Source organism: Solanum stenotomum, unplaced genomic scaffold, assembly GCF_019186545.1.
Source record: "Solanum stenotomum isolate F172 unplaced genomic scaffold, ASM1918654v1 scaffold20777, whole genome shotgun sequence".
Classification (NCBI taxonomy): Eukaryota; Viridiplantae; Streptophyta; class Magnoliopsida; order Solanales; family Solanaceae; genus Solanum; species Solanum stenotomum.
This window is the reverse complement of record NW_026026212.1, coordinates 68,971-75,321: the sequence shown is the minus strand read 5'-3', so window position 1 is coordinate 75,321 and position 6,351 is coordinate 68,971. Positions and strand designations below refer to the sequence as shown.

The 6,351-nt window shown below is 37.5% G+C and overlaps 1 pseudogene; it reads right to left on the bottom strand.

Annotated features, from left to right (window-relative positions):
* Positions 1–5,085: 5,085 nt before the first annotated feature.
* LOC125850917 (geraniol 8-hydroxylase-like) lies at positions 5,086–6,083 on the bottom strand (annotated as a pseudogene).
* Positions 6,084–6,351: the final 268 nt, after the last annotated feature.

Genomic DNA, 6,351 nt, shown 5'->3' with positions numbered 1-6,351 from the left:
AAGATGGGAGCCAATACAAAGCTAACAAGCTTTCTTAAACGGGAACCCTGATCTAGATACAGTAGGATCAATTGAGTTAGCAAATCTAATGTGCGTACAAGCATCCTTTTCCTTTTATTTTGGAATTTGGCACTATTTAAATAAAAAATAACCTACAATAAGGTTTTCTTCCTTAAACACTAACCCGGCCAAGACTCACCAATAAGGTAACTCCGCCCTGTGTTTTTTGGATCAAATCTGGTGACAATTCTCCACTCATGTCCTTCCAGAGCTGGGTAAGTGATCTTCAAAGGCATCTCCCCAATCCATTCTTCCCAGCGCCCCTCAATCAAATCCATAACTATTGTTGCTTGTGCAAGAGTAACTAGAGAACTTCAAATTACAATAAAAAAGTTGTCAACTAAGAAAGACCGGGGGGGTCATAACATATACATAATATCCCAACTCATGCACAATTCACATATATTGCATTTAAGGATCTCAGATCATGTAAGTCACATATCTAATATTCATCATTCAAGTACATCATTCATGGCATGTATCATTTGGGGATTATGTGGATAGGGTCCTTCCACAAGATAACCTCATAAAATTCAACATATAGACCATATCATGTTCATAACATCTCATTCATAATCATAATGTATCATACTTAGTCATATCTAGGGTTGTAGGGAAGAGGGACCTTGTCTTAACACTACAATTCATACTAACAAGTAAGCACCTCCACCATAAGTGGATCAAACACATTCATTCAAAGGATATATAATAAGTAAACATCTCCCCCACAAGTGGATCAACAATTCAATAGAAGGATACTTACCAATTGAAAACCTTCATTCATCGCCATCAAGGCTTTCTTCAAGATTCAAACCTATTTTCTTGATATTCATACATCATATAGGATAACCGCATAATACAATAATGAATTTCATAGTAACATAACAGATTCTCATCCTTCAATCATCATTCAACACAAGCTAGGTTTAAGAATTGAGAAAGAAAAGGGAAATCATGGGTCTTGTGGGGAATTGTTCAAAAACCATAAGTATTACATGAATTCATCCACAAACATTCATATATAATCATAAATAACCATTATAGATCAATGGAATCCATTTTAGAAAGAGACCCACAAATTTGATTGAAAACCTAGAAATTGGGGATTATTGAAAACTTAGTTGAAAGGGCTTCTTGGTGATAGCTAACTAAGAATAAAGGACTCCCATACCTTAGCCTTAGAATTCCACAAATTTCATGATGAAAAGCTTCCATCTCCTAGCCCTAGCTGATCTCCTTCTATGTTCTTCAATGGAGGTTTTTGAGAGAGAAGATTTTTGGGAGGGAAAAGGATTTGGGAGCTTTTATTTGGGTCTTGGAATAATTGATTTAATTGGGTGAGTTTTGGGGTTAAAATGACTTAAATAGGGGTCCTAGGCTTGGAAAAAATGAGATATCCTTGAGTTAAAGCAATTGGGAAAAGACCCAATAAGTTACTTGTTGAAAACTGCCGAAATGGCATCACTGAAGCCTTCACGGACCGTGATCATCACCACAGACCGTGAAACGGGTCGTGAAGATTTTCAGCCTGACAGTGCTTCACTATTTCGGGTATAACTTTTTACTCCGATATCGAAATCAGACAAACTCGGTGGCATTGGAAAGAGGACTCAGAGACCTTGCATTGGATAGGTAATAGACCACCAAATTCATTTTGAGCTAAGAGATATGACCATTTGAAGTTGACCCTATACTCTAAGCCTAATGGAGATCCCTTCACGTGAGGCTCCACGAGCCGTGGTGCCTCTCGTGGTCATGATACAGTATCTAGGAAACCTTCCCCTTAAGCCCTAAAAATCTAAGGCACCACCACGAGCCGTGAAGTGGCTCGTGTGGAGGGGCTATTTTTGGGTAGCCTTTGTTTAGCTACTGCCTAGCCTACCACGAGCCACACCACGAGCCGTGGTGGTGGTCGTAGAAGGTGAGGCAGTGTCCATGAAAGAGTGGACTGCCCTAGTCCTCTTCCTTGGCTCAAACTTGGCCCTCGCTTAGTCTACTAGTTTCCGGATGTCATGGTCGTTTCTTGACGTTTGATCTCTAAAATCACCAAACTAGCTTCAATAGCCATTTTTCATCATTTAAACATGTTTCCAACCATAAACTAACATGTGAGGCTCTAGGTCAACCTACTAGATTCAGTCAAGCCTTAGCTAGGTCTTACTTGCTTCGTACAGGGCGTTACAAAAGTAGGGCCTAAGACTGTGGATTGAGTATTCATTGGATATGCCACAAATAGTAAGGCATGTCGATTTTTGGTTCATAAGTCTGAACATCCGAATATTCATGATAATACGGTAATGGAATCAGATAATGATGAATTTTTTGAACATTTCTATCCGTATAAAACTAGACTTGAGTCATCTAGTGGGGGGTCTAAACAACCTCGAGAAGAACCAAAAGAGAATGAAACCAATGAAGAGAGTCCAAGGCGCAATAAACGTCAAAGGACATCTACTTCATTTGGATCTGATTTTGTAACATTCCTTCTTGAAAGTGAGCCTCAAACATTCAAGGAAGCGATGTTATCTAGCGACTCAACCTCTTGGAAGGAGGTTGTCAATAGTGAGATTGAATATGAAAGATCTAGGAGTAGCCAATTTGATATTTGGAATAAAGATTCACAAAACTCCTAACGGTCTAGCATTGTCTCAATCTTATTACATTCAAAAGGTACTTGAAAAGTTCAAGTATTTGAATTTCAAAAAGGCAAAGACCCCAATTGATGTGAACCTTAATCTTGCTAAGAATAAAGGTGAAAGTCAGTCTCAATTGGATTACGCCAGAGTATTGGGAAGTTTGATGTATGTCATGAATTATACACGACCAGACATAGCCTGCGCTATAAGTAAACTGAGTCGATACACAAGTAATCCCAATCAAAATTATTGGTTGGCAATGACGAGAGTTTTGGGGTACTTAGAAGACACTTAAAACTATGCTTTACATTACAACAAATATCCAGCAGTTCTTGAAGGATATAGTGATGCAAATTGGATTACTGGGTCAACTTAAACGAAATCCACGAGTGGATATGTTTTCACTATTGGTGGAGGAGCAATATCTTGGAAATCATCCAAACAAACATGTATAGCTCGCTCTACAATGGAGTCAAAATTCATCGCCTTAGACAAGGTAGGTGAAGAAGCTAAATGGCTCCAGAATTTCTTAGAAGATATTATGTTTTGTCCCAAACCAATGGCCCCTATATGCATACACTGCGATAGTCAAGTTGCAATAGGAAGGGCAGGAAGCGTTATGTATAACGGGAAGTCTCGTCACATAAGACGAAGACATAACTCTATTAGACAACTACTCTCTAGTGGAATTATCACAATTGATTATGTAAAGTTAAAGGATAATGTGTCGGATCCACTTACAAAAAGCCTAACTAGAGAGGGAGTTGAGAGATCATTGACGAGAATGGGATTATGGCCGAGAACAAGTCATCGTGGCGGTAACTCTACCTAGAAGACTGGAGATCCCAAGATCTAGGTTCAAGGAGATCAAACAAAGTCATAGATAACGGTTCAACATTGTCAAAACTTATTTTATGGTCCATTCTCATGATGAGACAATGTTCAGTAACCAGGATAAAGGCATAAGGACTTTTTAATGGTTTCTAAGTTTGATACAGGGTATATCAAATGGTGTATCTACGGGATAACACAGTTAGAAACCACCTATGTAAGTGTGAAGTGTAAACCGCTTCAATGAGAACTGGTAAGGCCAGTTCTCTAAGCACTTATTACCCGAGATATGTTCATGGCTGAAACGAACAAAACAATGAGAACCAAAAACAGTTCAAGGGTTGATTGTGTGACTTATGTTGTCTAGGTATACACCAAAGCTCGACGGTTCAAAGATATCAAATCTACTGATTGACCGAGTATATCTGATATATGTTCACTACGGAAAGTTTAAAGGGAAACCTACTTATCCAGATGCGATTAACCCTTACTTACAAGACACACAAGTTTTTCATGCATATGTTTTAACTATAACCATTCCCCATTCATGTGGGGGATTGTTGGGTTTAGCAAGGTGTGAATGGGAAATATAAAAGAGAAAATGGAAAAAGGAAGAACCAATGAAAGTGGGGGAACCAATTTTGGAGGGAAAATGAAAAGTCATTGCAAAGTGCAAATGAAAAGTCATTTTTACCATATTGGTAGAAGAAAGGAAATTGTTGTCCTTATATTAGGAAACACTTCCTTTAGTTCCTATAGGGTTAAGAAGCAGGTGCCCCCTCGCGCCGTCGTCGTCGCTCGCTCGGCTTCGGATTTGGATTTGATGTGATTGATTGATAATATTTTTGGACAAAATTTATTTAATCAATCTTGTTAATTCATTTCTTTTCTCTTATAAATTAATTCAGAATGTTAGTTAACTAACAGAATTAATTTGGCGCAATGGAATTTATTTGAAATTCATATGCAACGGTAATAATGTTCTGAAGGGACCTGTTCCTTCCGAAAAGTCGTTATTTTTCCCAAAAGACACAACGTTCTGGAAAAAACGCTGAACAAACGCATTCCTTGCTGTAAATGGCTATAAATAAAGATGTTTTTTTCGGTTTTCACCACTGAAATTTTTTCCTCTTTGCATACATTTTCTTACAAAAAAAAATTGTCGATCGACTGAGTCTGTGTGTGCTCTTGTTACTGTTCTTGCGTTCGCTGAAGTTATTGAAGTTTGAGGTACCGCTACTTCTTTAACAGGTTAATCCATTTTATCTTGGGAGGAATTAATCTGCAACCTCGGGTAAAGTGATGGGATTAAATTTCTTAAGGAAACACGGTGATTTCTGTGGACTCAAATTAAAATCATTCTATCTATTTCATCTACTTTCTGTTTCTGTATTTTTGACTAACCTGAATACATGAGATAACAAATACCAATTTTTTCCTCCACGTCCAAATCTTTAGGTGCAATTCCACCATCTAGCTTCCAATTAAAGGTATTTATCAATGAACCTAGCGCAATTGGAATCATCCTATTAGCCAAAGGCAATCCAAGGTAAATTCTTCAACCAGCACCAAATGGAATTAGCTCAAAATCCCGACCTCTAATATCTATATCTGACTCCCAAAACCTCTCCGGTTTAAACTCCAATGGGTCTTTCCATAGACTAGGGCTAATGTCGAGAAGGGCATCTAACACATCAACATTTTCACGATTTCCCAATTCCCTTTCCTTTAGCCGCTTATCGATCAAATCACTCATAATAGTTGTGCATTTTAGTATAATAATCAGTTGAGCGTCGCTTTATACCTTGTGGATCACTCTTTTTAAGAAAGGGGAAATAGTCCACCAAATTGAGTTTACCAGCCTCAACCATGATCTTACATACCAATTCCTTAAATTCTTTAGCAGAATCGGAACAAATCTTTAGAGAAAATAGTGTTGGACAACAAATTTAAGGTAGTTCTAAAGGCTGCTCTGCCGATATCTACTGCTTCACCAACTTTAATACTTTTGTGAAAGTAATCAATCAACTCCTGGATTTTTTTTGTCCTCAGATGCTCATTAGCGTCTAGCTTGTTTCCTGTGAATATAATTAATCTACTCTAATTTTTAGTGTAAACAAATTGGGTCAGGACTCATTTTATCCACTCAAATGCATATTTTGAAGTCTTAATTACCTGAGAATATGTGAGAGTTCATAATCTTACGAAGCGTTCTCCACTAAGAGTTGTTGACAGGTTACCATATAACTGAGAAATCATTGTGATTGCAGGCACGGATAGCGTCAATAACAAACCTATTGGAAAAGGCTAAATCTTGCTTTTGTCCACTGCGTTTATTTGTCCCAATTTGAGATTCATAATTGGACCATATTTTTTTGCAAGTTGAGTAAGTGAAATGTGGGGTTTATGACCAAGCAAATGATGATTTCCAATGATAGGCAAAGGGAAGGGACCTGGTGCAACTCTTTTGGTTCTTCTTCTAATTGAAATCAATATTACTCCACGCATCAAAATCCAGACGAATAACAGTCCTATCAAAATGTTAAGGTAGTCCATTTTTCTCTTTAGTTTCTTGGCTTATCAAGTAGGGAATATATACTGGTTCTTGGAGGCAATGGAACCATTGCTTAAGGTATTTATTTATTTATTTATTTTTGTATGGAGTCATTTTATATGGAGTACTTGATTTTCTAAGGAATTTTCTGTTAGGTAGCCGGACAAAAGAAGGAAAAGGATTGTTCATTTCGATGTAATATCTCATATGGTCACTCAACTTTAAATATTTTTACTTAGAAAGTCGCTCAACTTAGGCGTTTTCACTTAG